This window comes from Entelurus aequoreus, linkage group LG10 (genome assembly GCF_033978785.1).
Source record: "Entelurus aequoreus isolate RoL-2023_Sb linkage group LG10, RoL_Eaeq_v1.1, whole genome shotgun sequence".
NCBI lineage: Eukaryota > Metazoa > Chordata > Actinopteri > Syngnathiformes > Syngnathidae > Entelurus > Entelurus aequoreus.
Window position 1 is genome coordinate 14,997,260 of NC_084740.1, and position 15,767 is coordinate 15,013,026.

Genomic DNA, 15,767 nt, shown 5'->3' on the forward strand with positions numbered 1-15,767 from the left:
TACTAAAATATAGACTTTTATCGAAACTGAAACATTTTATTCATATCTAAATTGTTTCTTCTGGAGAAGTTTGCTTTAAAATACTTTTTTTTTTTTTTTTTTACGAACCTCTTTAAGAACCAATTAAGTAAATTGAAGTTCCACTGTAGTTTAAACACTAAATTGACTTTCAATAGAATCTGTGTGGCATTACATTAGTAAATGCAGTCTTTTTTATGCATATTTTCTTGGTCGGCAAGAATTTAAATGCAACTTATGCGCGAGTTTGTCAACATTCCCAAAAAGCATAACGCTTGTTAAAGTCCTGATCTGACGGAGACTAAAAAAAGTGTAAAAAGACTGAAAAAAACTTTTTTGTACCTCAAAAGTGAGCAAGCAGCTGAGATGAGCTCTAATGTAATAACGGTTAAGCTAAGCCTGGTGCTTGGGAGACAACGCTGTGGGCAGAAAATTAAACCATTTTTTTACGACTTTGCAATAGAAGTACAGCGTGTCGTAAATCTTGCTTTGTGGGAAGTTACGAGACCACTTTGGGAAAAAAAACAGTATCACGCAGTGTGATGGTACAAAATGGAATTTAATTTGTTTTTGTGATATGTTCGGTGGACTTGCAAGTGTTACTAATGTTGGGCTTGCACCAGTAATTTTTTGTAGAAAACACTCTGTTTGATATCATTAATGCCTTTTTTTCCATCTAGTGTTATTAAGATAAGATATTCCTAAGTATAGGGTTGCATGATATAGAGGATATAAGCTGCACGATTTAAAAATAAATACAAAAAATAGATTTTTTTCTTCAAAATTGAGAATGCGAAGCGATATGAGACTTTTACATTTAATACATAAAAATGCATACGACAGCAAAAATAAAGAGCGACGGAAGACATGTTACTTTTAGACAGTCAAATAACATATTCTTGTGTTAAGCTGTCATGTCTGTGTTCATGTTTTTGTTTGGCCATGTGCTGTTTTGTTTTTTGGACACTTCCTTAGTTCCTGGTTTCACTTCCTGGTTTTGTTTGTCACCATAGCAACCATTAGTTTCACCTGTTCCACGTTTGGACTCACACACACCTGTCTCACGTCTTCACAGTTAGTCACGCACCTGTTTTCACTTTTCATGTCACTATATAGGCTTTTCTGTTTCTGTTGTTCGTGCTGGCGACATCACCCATTCATGCCATGTCCACAGTTCCTTGTCACGTTAGTTCTTGTTTCATCTCTTGTCACGTAAGTTTTTGTTTGTTTAATGTTCATAGTTCTCCGCCATTGTGCGCGCCTTTTGTTTTCTAGTCAAGTTTTTTACCTCCGCTGTGAGCGCCTTTTGTTTGTACCTTTTGTTTGAGTTTATAGTAATAATTAAATATGTCTTTACCTGCACGCCACGTCCGTTCCATTTCTTTTGCACCACGGGAGAGCAAACCACGTCAAAGACCAAGTTATGACAGATGTCGCCAGCACGAGAGCTCTCCCGCAAAAAAATGGGACAATTTTGACGAGGTAACGTGGGAGGTCCTGCGCGCCATGGAAGCCGAGACACTCCGCCATTCCCCCATGGAGCGCAGGGATCTCATGTGGGGTCCGACCGGCAAACTGGTGCCGATCAGCTCCCTTTGGTCCGAGGATGGCGCTGCGTCACCGCAGTCCCGGAAGCGCCGCTCCCAACGAAGGACGTCAGGGAGGGCTTCCACAAGCATTGGAAAGGACGCATCGTTCCCGCAAGCTCCTTCCCCTCCGGGCGGAAACGAGCTGCAGCCAGCCCGGCTTCCCCAGGACGACGTCACGCCGCTGCCAGTGGGTGACGTCATGGATTTTTTTCCCCTGAACTCTTTTTCTTGTCAGCCACATCCAACCAAAGACTCTAAATCCATGATTAAATATTACCAAGACATGTTTTTAGAAATCAGATCCTGTCAATCACAGTCACCCAATTTTCATGCCCCGCCCCCCAGGACTCATGCCACGCCCAAGTCAGAAATTTTTTTTTCACCCACAAAAGCCCAGGTGGGGGGGAACGAAAGACCTTTTGGACAATTTAGAGGGGAGGATTCTGCCCTCCTCCTGAACCCCCTCCGCCCACCCCAAAAGACGGTTCCAGACCGCGGGGAGCGCGTCTGGGATCCGCTCCTTGAGGGGGGGGCTAGGGCTGGGAATTGTTCAGGTGGGGTGGGTCAGCATTGTCACGCCAAGCCACAGCCTCCAGCACGACCACAACCACCTGTCTTTCGACCTGCCAAGCCACAGCCACCAGCACGGCCGCCACCACCAGTTTTTCGACCATGCCAAGATCCACCTGCTCCACGCCCAGCTCCACGCCAAGCGCCACCAGTACCTGCTCCACGCCAAGCGCCACCAGTACCTGCTCCACGCCAAGCGCCACCAGTACCTGCTCCACGCCAAGCGCCACCAGTACCTGCTCCACGCCAAGCGCCACCAGTACCTGCTCCACCCCAAGCGCCACCAGTACCTGCTCCACGCCAAGCGCCACCAGTACCTGCTCCACGCCAAGCGCCACCAGTACCTGCTCCACGCCAAGCGCCGCCAGTACCTGCTCCACGCCAAGCGCCGCCAGTACCTGCTCCACGCCAAGTGCCGCCCGTGGCTGCCCCACGCCGCCAAGTGCCGCCCGTGGCTGCCCCACGCCGCCAAGTGCCGCCCGTGGCTTCCCCACGCCGCCAAGTGCCGCCCGTGGCTGCCCCACGCCGCCAAGTGCCGCCCGTGGCTGCCCCACGCCGCCAAGTGCCGCCCGTGGCTGCCCCACGCCGCCAAGTGCCGCCCGTGGCTGCCCCACGCCGCCAAGTGCCGCCCGTGGCTGCCCCACGCCGCCAAGACCAAAGCCAAGACCAAGACCCGCCAAGTGACCAAGACCAAGACCCGCCAAGTGACCAAGACCAAGACCCGCCAAGTGACCAAGACCAAGACCCGCCAAGTGACCAAGACCAAGACCCGCCAAGTGACCAAGACCAAGAATCGCCAAGTGACCAAGACACGCCAAGTCCAAGTCCAAGACCAACCACGCCAAGTCCAAGTCCAAGACCAACCACGCCAAGTCCAAGACCAAGACCCACGCTGCCAAGACCATGACCCACGCTGCCAAGACCAAGACCGCCAAGGCCAAGACCACCCACGCCAAGCTTCGCCGCCTGACTCACCACGCCAAGCTTCGCCGCCTGACGCACCACGCCAAGCTTCGCCGCCTGACGCACCACGCCAAGCTTCGCCGCCTGCCACGACAACGCGCCCACCTCCTCGTCGGCCAAGGATGTGGCCATTCCATGGGCGTCCGCCACGCCAGGTGCGCCGACCTCATCGTCTGCCACGAATGTGGCCATTCCCAGGTCGCCCACCTCGTCAGGTTCAGCGGCGGTCTACCCGCCGCCGCCACCTGACTCTGCCCCGGTGGATTCGGGGACACCTGGTCTGGCGACCCACCGCCATGTCCCCCTCCCCCCCTCCCATGACTCTTGATCCTGTTTTTTGTTTTTGGACATCTGGGATCTGTCCGTAAGGGGGGGGTTCTGTCATGTCTGTGTTCATGTTTTTGTTTGGCCATGTGCTGTTTTGTTTTTTGGACACTTCCTTAGTTCCTGGTTTCACTTCCTGGTTTTGTTTGTCACCATAGCAACCATTAGTTTCACCTGTTCCACGTTTGGACTCACACACACCTGTCTCACGTCTTCACAGTTAGTCACGCACCTGTTTTCACTTTTCATGTCACTATATAGGCTTTTCTGTTTCTGTTGTTCGTGCTGGCGACATCACCCATTCATGCCATGTCCACAGTTCCTTGTCACGTTAGTTCTTGTTTCATCTCTTGTCACGTAAGTTTTTGTTTGTTTAATGTTCATAGTTCTCCGCCATTGTGCGCGCCTTTTGTTTTCTAGTCAAGTTTTTTACCTCCGCTGTGAGCGCCTTTTGTTTGTACGTTTTGTTTGAGTTTATAGTAATAATTAAATATGTCTTTACCTGCACGCCACGTCCGTTCCATTTCTTTTGCACCACGGGAGAGCAAACCACGTCAAAGACCAAGTTATGACATAAGCGACATATTATGCAATAATTTACCGTACTTCAAGAAATATTTGGCTGTATGCAGACAGACTCAGAGCTTTTGTCTACATCATGCTTTTAAACTGAAGAAATAACTGTTAAAAAACATAGTGTTTATTATGTAATCATAATAGATATTAATAATGGAACTAACCATTTAAAAAAAATAAATAATAATTTCTCATTACTGTAGAATTGTTTAACATTGCACCATAATTGGAAGTTAATAACTTTTAGTCATCCTGAATTAAAAAAAAAAAAGTAAAAAAACTGGACTCTCATTTCTGTAAGCAAACATTTTACTTTAATACATATTTCACATCTTAAAGTGCATTTTTTTTGCCCCAGTTAGAAAAACTACGTCGGGTTGTCTTTTTTTGTTGCCATCACGGCATTCTCGCTCATTCATCTGTGTTGATGGGCTCATATTGCCCATCCGTGTTGTAGCTTAAATATTACTACATTGGGACATTTTGCTTTGTAATCATATTATTTCCTCTTACCGTATTTTCCGGGCTATAAGGCGCACTTAAAATAAATATATTTTTTGTTCTCAAAACTCGACAGTACGCCTTACAACCCGGTGCGCCTAATGTACGGAATAATTCTGGTTTTGCTTACCGACCTCGAAGCAATTTTATTTGGTACACGGTGTAATGATAAGTGTGACCAGTAGATGGCAGTCAAACATAAGAGATACATGTAGTCTGCAATATGATGGCAATATGAAAATATAGAACAATACACACGCCACTCAAAAATAAATCAAATTGTTTTAGTACGACTTTGGTAAGCTATGAAGCCGCTCCGCTTGGTGCATTGTCGGCGCATTCAACATACGAGTATTATCATGGTGTGTGTATAAGGTAAGACATATTATCTGGCGTTTTGTTTCGCAATATTATGCAAAAGCAACTTTTCTTACCTTCTGGTACCTGCTGATCTGTATTTGGGATCTGCGTAAATCCTGAAAAAATTGTGTGCGTCCGCCTTTGTAGTCTGTGCCGACACTGTAGTCGATAAGCTTCTTCTTTTTCTCTATCTTCTTGTTATGGGACATTCATCCTCCACTGTTGCCATTTCTAATATAAAGTAGTGTAAAGTTCTTACTTATACATGTCAGTAGACTCGCCACGAAAGCTCTAAAACATACCGGTATAGTGAGTTTACATTATTCACCCAAGGAATAATTCTGGTTTTTCTTACTGACCTCGAAGCAATTTTATTTGGTGCATGGTGTAATTTTAAGTGTGACCAGTAGATGGCAGTCAAACATAAAATATACATGTAGACTGCAATATGATGGCAATATGACTCAAGTAAACACCAACATTTTATATGTTCCATTGAAAATATACAACATTACACACGCCACTCAAAAATATATCAAAATGTTTTAGTATGACCTTAGTAAGTTATGAAGCCGCACCGCTATCCGCGTGGTTGTTGTTAGACGCGGTGAAGGGCCTTCATCTCTCACCATTACCAAGTTAAACAGGGCCTGACTGGCCTCTGCTTTGTGACCAGTTGACCCGTTCTGGATAGAATCCTTAAATAGCCCAACCTCACTTTCTACCCACAATCCTCTGCCTCACATCTGACCGCATTCACTTATTCCCTGGTGACTCTCGGCACTGATCTATGAAAGCAAAAAGAAAGCATTATCCGACTATCCTGGACTTCCACACTTGTGACGAGACCTTCCCCACACCCCCCCCGGAGCCAGTTCTCCAGCCAAGCAGATAAGAAACACAAGAGTAGATGTTTGTCTTGTCCTGGACAACTCGTGATGTTCTGTGCACTGTTCTGTTTCATCAGATAAAGTGGGAAAAGGGTCACACTTTCCAAAAGGAAATAGAACAACACCTGACATGGGGCGATAAATGAAGATGTAACAGCGCCCCGTTTGTTATCTTTGCACTCTTGTTGCCATGCAGCATGGGAACATGCCACATACCAAAGCAGATGATGTTTGAATTCAAAGACTTAAAAAAGGGTGTGATTGTTCTTAAGAGAGGAAGCTTTTCTAACCTGTACCGTATTTTTCCGACCATAGGGCCGGATTATAGGCGCACTGCCGATGAGCGGGTCTATTCAGGTCTTTTTTTCATACAAAAGGCGCACCGGATTATAGGGCGCATTAAAGGGGTCATATTTTTTTTTCTAAATGTAAACCACTTCCTTGTGGTCTACATAACATGTAATGGTGGTTCTTTGGTCAAAATGTTGCATAGATGATGTTTTACAGATCGCTTTCTGACAGTCGCTTCAGGATGCGCCATTTTGTGGGCGGTCTTATTTACGTGGCTCACCTTGGACAGCGTCTTCTCCCCGTCATCTTTGTTGTAGCGGTGTAGCGTGCAAGGACGGGAGTGGAAGAAGTGTCAAAAGATGGAGCTAACTGTTTTAATGACATTCAGACTTTACCTCAATCAATAACGGAGCAGCATCTCCTCATCCGTGGCTCAATAATGCAACAACAACGGTGGAAATGTGTCCCGTGGAAAACCGTCCGACCGGAACCCTCTAATAACTAAAGTTACTTGGGTGAATAATGTAAACTCACTACACCGGTATGTTTTAGCACTTTCATGGCGAGTTTACTGACAGATATAAGTAAGAACTTTACACTACTTTATATTAGAAATGGCAACAGCAGAGGATGAATGTCCCATAACAAGAAGATAGAAAAAAATAAGAAGCTTATCGACTACGGTGTCGGCACGGACTACAATGGTGGACATGCGCACATTTTTAGGACTTATGCAGATCCCAAATACAGATCAGCAGGTACCAGAAGGTAGGAAAAGTCGCTTTTGCATAATATTGCGAAACAAAACGCCAGGTAATATGTCTGCTAATGGGTGCCATTTTGCAGTCCTTATACACACACCATAATAATACTCGTATGTTTAATGCGCCGACAATCCATCAAGCGGTGCGGCTTCATAGCTTACCAAAGTCGTACTATAAACATTTTGACGGATTTTTGAGCGCCGTGCCTCATGTTCTATATTCTCAGTGGAACATTTAACGTTTTGGTGTTGTTTATGTCACATGGTGTTGGTGACGAACCACAAGATGCAGAGAAGGCAGGCTTTGTGCAGGAAAACATGATTTAATGTCCAAAATAAAGAATACACAAACCAGTAACTTGAAATAGCCAAACTGAAAACAGGAACCAGCAAACAGAAAAACTGGAAACAGCTAATGGCTAACAGGATAACACGAAACAAGGAGCTAGGAGAAAGCAAACTGTAAATAGCTATAAGGAACAGCTTACCGCTATGACGACAGCGACAAGGACAGGTAGTTATGACATCGACAATCAATACTCCAGCACTGACTGGAGGTCAAAGCAGGTCTAAATAGCAGCTGGCTGATTGACACCAGGTGTGGCCAGGTGCCAATCAGCCGCAGCTGAGGGGAACAGCGCTCAGGGAGACTAGCAGGAAACTGAACCAAAATAAGAGCGCTTACAGGAAAATATGACAGAGGGAAAACCAAAACATAACTAAACTGTCAGTGACAAACCTGACAGTTTACTGCCATCATATAGCAGTCTACAAGTATCTCTTATGTATGACTGCCATCTACTGGTCACACTTATCATTACACCATGTACCAAATAAAATTACTTTGAGGTCAGTAAGCACAACCAGAATTATGCCGTACATTAGGCGCACCGGGGTATAAGGCGCACTGTCGATTTTTGAGAAAATGAAAGGATTTTAAGTGTGCCTTATATTTGTTTTGAAAAAGTTTCACTGTAATTATTATACCAAATAATACACTGCGAGAATCATGCTGAATAGACAATCGATTTTGAATCGAATTGTCACCCAAAGAATCAGAATCGGATTCAATTGTTAGGTCGTAAGGCTTGTTGTGAAGTGTTTGCGATTCTAAAGACGCGTGTGACCTCAGGCAGGGGGCAGGTAAGACGCTTCTTGACTTCAAAACACAAGGCAACAAAACATAAACTGGGGGCTAGTTTAGTGTAACATGAAGATAGAGTGAAAAACGTACAGTACAGGCCAAAAGTTTGACACACCTTCTCCTCATTCAATGTGTTTTCTTTATTTTCATGACTATTTACATTGTAGATTGTCACTGAAGGCATCAAAACTATGAATGAACACATGTGCAGTTATGTACTTAACAAAAAAAGGTGATATAACTGAAAACAGTTTCTTCAAAATAGCCACCCTTGGCTCTGATTACTGCTTTGCGCACTCCTGGCATTCTCTCCATGAGCTTCAAGAGTTAGTCATCTGAAATGGTTTTCACTTCACAGGTGTGCTTGAAGCTTATCGAGAGAATGCCAAGAGTGTGCAAAGCAGTGATCCGAGCAAAGGGTGGCTATTTTGAAGAAACTAGAATATAAAACACGTTTTCAGTGATTTCACCTTTTTTTGTTAAGTACATAACTCCACACATGTTCATTCATAATTTTGATGCCTTCAGTGACAATCTACAATGTAAATAGTTGTGTAAATGAGAAGGTGTGTCTAAACTTTTGGCCTGTACTGTACGTAGCGTGAAACAAACAACAAAACCAAAAAACAAACCGTCGTCTGTAGCGAACGGCGAAAAATGGACCAGCAACGTAGGCTATGTCTACACTAAGCCGGATAACCCCTTAAACTAATAATTATTTAGCCTAAGCCTCGTTTCAGCCACACTAAACCATCGTTTAAGGTCCCCCTCCTTGGAAAATTTTTTACACGGATAAGTGCGCCGTGTATTTCTTGAATCTCCTGCTTTTAGCTTTGTATGGACTCATTGATCGTTTACAAACTGAGTTCGGAGAGGACGGGACGCCAGGAAGACCGCGCCCCCACACAGGAAGTGACGTCAGAAAGATGGAGGCGAGTCATCCAGACATGCCCGTGTGGAAATCACACATGAATACCTAAAGAGAAGCAAACGCGCTATTGCAGCTATTTGGGATACAACACATCCCAGACGGCAACATAGACAGTTGAGCGACGGTTTTGGATAAGGCCTGGGAGAACGGCAGCCTGGTGGGATATGTTTGTCACCGAGTGTGTTGTGCCAGCTGAACGGCAAGAGAACTAGTGGCCTTGAGATCGGTAGGTCGTGAGTTCAAACGTCGGCCGAGTCATACCAAAGACTATAAAAATGAGACCCATTACCTCCCTGCTTGGCACTCAGCATCAAGGGTTGGAATTGAGGGTTGAATCACCAAAAAATATTCCCGGGCGCGGCCACCGCTGCTGCTCACTGCTCCCCTCACCTCCCAGGGGCTGATCAAGGGTGATGGGTCAAATGCAGAGAATAATTTTGCCACACCTTGTGTGTGTGACAATCATTGGTACTTTAAAACTTTAACTTTCGAATATGATTCTACTTAGTGAAAAACGTTGTCCATTTGTGGAAGGGGAGACAACGAGAATGCGGGCTCCCGTGGACGAGGGAGTATTACGGAAAACAGCGAATGCATTTCGACTGTCAAAGCGGACTATCAGTTATTGTCCGCCATGTATGTCGAGCGATTACTCAACGTCTAGTTTTGTACTCCATAACTATTGTGAAGCCGTGAAGGGTCTGCGGCCGTCAGGTTACGACCGCCAATTTCAGCCGACGAGCAAAGTGCTTGATTGAATGTTGGAAAATGTTCTTTATCGCATTGTTTACTTCCACACGTCCGTTAAAGATATGATTCATGTATGATGGCTCAGGTGTGATTCTCTAACAGCTGCTGATGGTGAGGCAAGCAAGGTTTACTGTTACAAGAAATGTGGCAATAGTCTAGAATAGAATAGAAAGTACTTTATTGATCCCTGGGGGAAATTCATCACCACAGTTTGCTCACAATAGACAATAAAAACGTAAGTATTTTTTTACATATGGATAATATAAATACAGTCTATTATACAGCATTATTCACCTGTGAATAATATAAATAGTCTATTATACAGCATTATTCACATGTGAATAATATAAATACAGTCTTTTATACAGCATTATTCACATGTGAATAATATAAATACAGTCTATTATACAGCATTATTCCACTGTGAATAACATAAATACAGTCTATTATACAGCATTATTCACACGTGAATAACATAAATACAGTCTATTATACAGCATCTACATTGAAATACAGGGTAAGGATACACTTCCAGGTCAGAGGTGACTATGACACACACATTTTTTTTGCGCATGCGTACTAGGTCGCGTTGCGCCCGGCGGACGGAGGGGGTGAGGGGGTCTTAAACGACCATAGTGTGTGTGTGGACACGGATAAGGTTAGGGGGGATTTACCCTGCATAATCTTAGCCGACTGAGTGTAGAAGGGGCCTAAGACGGGGAAAACACCAGAATATAAAGGGGAGTGATTAGGGGCAGAACCAGGTGAGGACGCTGATCAATAAACAGAAATCAGGCGCGGCTAATCAGCCACCTAGCAACAAGAAAACCCCTAATATGTGATTATTTTGTATCACAAGCAAGCCTCTTGTTGCGAGGGCTGCAACTAAGGATTATTTGAATACACCAATAGTTGGCGATTATTTTTTCGATTATTTGACGAGTCAAACGATTATTGCTTAAGATCCGCTGTACAGGTTTGAGTTTAACGTTGAGTCCGCCACTTGATTCCACCTTATTTCCTAACCTGTTATAATAAATGAAATAAACATAATAAACATACCTAACTAAAAAAAAAAAAAAAGTATAAAACCACAGTGAAAAACACGACGACACACCTGTAAACGTGACATTCAGTGCAAAAAGTATTTTTATCCTGGACTTTTACGGGTTAGGGCTGCAGCCATGGGCGTAACTAGCATTGAGGACACAGAGGTCATGTCCTCTGTATTTGTTTTAAGTGACAGGAAAAAGATGATATGACTGACAGCAAATATACTTTGTGTGGGAAATCGTGTGCGCGGTAGATCATCGTCTCTCAATACACGATCTTTAGTCATGCACAGCTGAAGGTGCTACAAGTCGAGACACGATTACTGGTTAGGGCTTTGTGATCACGGTGCGTCTAAATATACTTAGAAAGGCTTATAATAACAATGTCGCTAATACTTGGTTAATATTCAGGTCACAACAAGTAAATGGAGTATTGTTGGTGGTTTTCAGATGTTTGTTTTTTTTAAGAGGGCTTTATGAGCAGACTGGTGAACTCCCATCCGCTGAATTGTTAGCCACCTCTTACTTGCCGTATTTTACGACGTAGAATGCATGAAAAAAAAAAAAAAAATGTCGAAACATAACTGAAAAATAAACAACAGTTTTTCTGCTTCTACAAATGTAATAACCTTCATTATTTTCCATCAACAGTTAAAACACAATTTTAATAATAATCACGTTACATCAAACATATATTAACGTTGTTGCTCTAGTGTAAACTGGGTAACACATGGCACACTGACAAAGCTTAACCTGCGCGGTTGTTCTCCCAATGCACACTGACGGCTCCGGACCAAGACGTGAAGGTAGGAATGATTTATTGATCATAAATCATCCAAAAACACAAGACAAGCAAAACGGATGCGTGCCGATCGCACGCGGAAGCTAAGGCTAAAACTTAGCGCAGGAAACAAAGAATCTAAACTTAGCATGGACTTGAAACCAGTAGTACTCACAAAACTTTAAGCTGTCAGGTTGCATGAAGCAAAACAATGAAGCCACCCCGAGTGACCGGAAAAGACAGGCTTAAATAGAAGTCTCTGATTAGCAACAGGTGCGTGTCCGGAAAACCAGCGGCAGGTGAAAATAATGAGTAACCATGGTGACAAAACAAACAAGGAAGTGCAACCAGGAACTAAGGAAGTCCAAAACTAACAGAACATAACTAAACTAAACATGATCCGGACCACGGATCATGACAAACCTATTGTTACTATAACAATCTACAAGTTCACTTCTCTTTCTTCCCCTCCATATATCTGCTTTATTTTGTATTTCAAGTTCTCATTACATATAATTATTGTTGCATTTGAACAATTGTATTGTTGATAACAGAGGTAATTATTGTTATTATTCATTATCAATATTGCTTTTCTTTTGGTAATGTAATGATGCCCATTTTCATTTCTGTGTTATTAAAGGCCTACTGAAACCCACTACTACCGACCACGCAGTCTGATAGTTTATATATCCATGATGAAATCTTAACATTGCAACACATGCCAATACGGCCGGGTTAACTTATAAAGTGCAATTTTAAATTTCCCGCGAAACTTCCGGTTGAAAACGTCTATGTATGATGACGTATGCGCGTGATGTCAATCGTTGAAACGGAAGTATTCGGACACATTGTATCACAATACAAAAAGCTCGGTTTTCATCGCAAAATTCCACAGTATTGTGGACATCTGTGTTGGTGAATCTTTTGCAATTTGTTTAATGAACAATGAAGACTGCAAAGATGAAAGCTGTAGGTGGGATCGGTGTATTAGCGGCTGGCTGCAGCAACCCAACCAGGAGGACTTTGACTTGGATAGCAGACGCGCTATCCGACGCTAGCCGCCGACCGCATCGATGATCGGGTGAAGTCCTTCGTCGCTCCGTCGATCGCTGGAACGCAGGTGAGCACGTGTGTTGATGAGCAGATGAGGGCTGGCTGGCGTAGGTGGATAGCTAATGTTTTTAGCATAGCTCTGTGAGGTACCGTTGCTAAGTTAGCTTCAATGGCGTCATTAGCAACAGCATTGTTAAGCTTCGCCAGGCTGGAACGCATTAACCGTGTAGTTACTTGTCCATGGTTTAATAGTATTGTTGATTTTCTGTCTATCCTTCCAGTCAGGGGTTTATTTCTTTTGTTTCTATCTGCAGTTAAGCCCGATGCTATCACGTTAGCTCCGTAGCTTAAGTGCTTCGCCGATGTATTGTCGTGGAGATAAAAGTCACTGTGAATGTCCATTTCGTGTTCTCGACTCGCATTTTCAAGAGGATATAGTATCCGAGGTGGTTTAAAATACAAATCCGTGATCCACAATAGAAAAAGGAGAGAGTGTGGAATCCAATGAGCCAGCTTGTACCTACGGTGTTACGGTCAGAGCGAAAAAAGATGCGTCCTGCACTGCACTGTAGTCCTTCACTCTCACGTACCTCATCCACGAATCTTTCATCCTGGCTCAAATTAATGGGGTAGTCATTGCTTTCTCGGTCCGAATCATTCTCGCTGCTGGTGTAAACAATGGGGAAATGTGAGGAGCCTTTCAACCTGCGACGTCACGCTACTTCCGGTACAGGCAAGGCTTTTTTTTTATCAGCGACCAAAAGTTGCAAACTTTGTCGTCGATGTTCTCTACTAAATCTTTTCAGCAAAAATATGGCAATATCGCGAAATGATCAAGTACGACACGCAGAATGGATCGGCTATCCCTGTTTATATAAAAACATTTCATTTCAGTAGGCCTTTAATATTTATTTCAATAACTGCTTCTTTGCCATCCCTTTTACCATCATTTTAGTACATATCCTATTCGTACCTGTTCTGTTGTTGTTATTATTGTTATTGATGTGTTTGTTGTTGTTGTTCTCTCTCTGTCTCATCCCCCTCTTGTCCCCACAATTTCCCCCTCTGTCTTCCGTTTTTTCTCTTTCTATCCCCTCCTGCTCCGGCCCGGCTGCATCAAATGATAATATAAATCCATTATTATTAAGTCAAATACAAATAAGGCAACAAGATAAGTATTCCACACTTCTCTTTTGTAAAGTAAGTTTGTATGGCCGATATGGGCATCTACATCAACTATATGATTTGCCTGAGTGGCTGGACAGGACAAAATAAACAAATTAAAAATAAAAATAGATTAAAAAAATGAACAAAAAAATGCACTTTTAGCACTTGTGCATTCATTAAAATGAACCTTGCCACCTTGTGCGCTCTATTGCACCAGCCGTGTGGAAACTATGTCGCCGTATTTAAAATTCTTCCATTAACCAATTAATCAAAATAACAATAGAAATTGAAGGTTTTATATAATCAAATGAATCGATATATCGTTAGTGCTTCTGAAGCCAACAGGCCGACGCCATCCTGAAGTGATGTCATGTTGTTATGTCCTACCGATACTGTGAGGCCGTTTCTTTCAGCATGTCGCCAATATAGTTTTTAATTTCATATTATTAATGCTTTGTACGGCCTGTGTAATGAATTCAATGCACTTTGTGATATCATTATTCTTGCCAAATGGACACTAAATTGGTAGAGAAATCTTTCTAAGAGTTTATTTAAAAAATTAGCTGCTATTACAACGCTTAGATTTCAACTATCTGTAATTGCCGTCCATCTATTACCTGAATGCTTGGTAATTTGTGTGAAAGGGGAGAGAAAAACTGATAAATGCAGCCTGTTCTTCTCCTATTCCTACAGTCCTTCTTGTTGATTAACCTTTGCAATAAACTGCACGGTCGATCTTGCAATTTATCCAGTTTAATCAACAGTTTAGCACATCTCCATTAAATGAGACACACTTTATTTTCAGCTAAACATGAGTTTCTATTTTATATTTCCGTGTTTAAGGAACATCTGGGGATGTTTAGTGGCTGTTTAAAACTGAGTTACACATTTTAATAATCTATTGAGGGCTTTAATATGGCATATATATATATATATATACACTACCGTTCAAAAGTTTGAGGTCACATTGAAATGTCCTTATTTTTGAAGGAAAAGCACTGTACTTTTCAATGAAGATAACTTTAAACTAGTCTTAACTTTAAAGAAGTACACTCTATACATTGCTAATGTGGTAAATGACTATTCTAGCTGCAAATTTCTGGTTTTTGGTGCAATATCTACATAGGCGTATAGAGGCCCATTTCCAGCAACTATCACTCCAGTGTTCTAATGGTACAATGTGTTTGCTCATTGGCTCAGAAGGCTAATTGATGATTAGAAAACCCTTGTGCAATCATGTTCACACATTTGAAAACAGTTTAGCTCGTTACAGAAGCTACAAAACTGACCTTCCTTTGAGCAGGTTGAGTTTCTGGAGCATCACATTTGTGGGGTCAATTAAACGCTCAAAATGGCCAGAAAAAGAGAAATTTCATCTGAAACTCGACAGTCTATTCTTGTTATTAGAAATGAAGGCTATTCCACAAAAATTGTTTGGGTGACCCCAAACTTTTGAAAAGTAGTGTATATATTTCTGTGGATTGTCCGTTATACAGTGCTCAATATAAGTTAGGTTAGGAAAAAACACAGAGGCTATTTCATCCCTACAAGCCTGTTTTGCATGTTTCTCTCCCCTGAAGAGCAGAGAAACCTGCGAAAAAGGCTTGCAGGAATGAAATAGCCTCTGTGTTTTTACAAGCCTGTTTTGCAGGTTTCTGTCCCCTGAAGAGCAGAGAAACCTGTGAAACAGGCTAGTTTCATCTGACATCACATGGACAAATAATAATAATAATAATAATAATGAATTACATTTGTAACACACTTTACATTTGTTAAAATCTCAAAGTGCTACAAAGTATGAAAAAAATAAAAAATAGAAAGTTAGAATATATAATAGAAAATTAAAATATAAATGAAAAACATGAAAAACACTAGATAAACAATAGATAAAACAGAAACATAGATAAAAATAAAAATAAAAGCATGAAGATAAAACAGATAGGCAAGCAGTGTATTTAAAAACAAGAAGGCAGAGAAATTAGACAGAAGTTGTGCTAAAAAGGTGGGTTTTTAGTCCCATATGGAGGAAAGTTCTGTGGTCAGA

At 42.4% G+C, this 15,767-nt stretch overlaps 1 protein-coding gene across 1 annotated transcript in view; it reads right to left on the reverse strand.

Moving 5' to 3' along the window:
• The window catches only part of drd2a (dopamine receptor D2a), a 196,712-nt gene that overhangs the window by 119,185 nt on the left and 61,760 nt on the right, over positions 1-15,767 (reverse strand). The window lies entirely within an intron of this gene.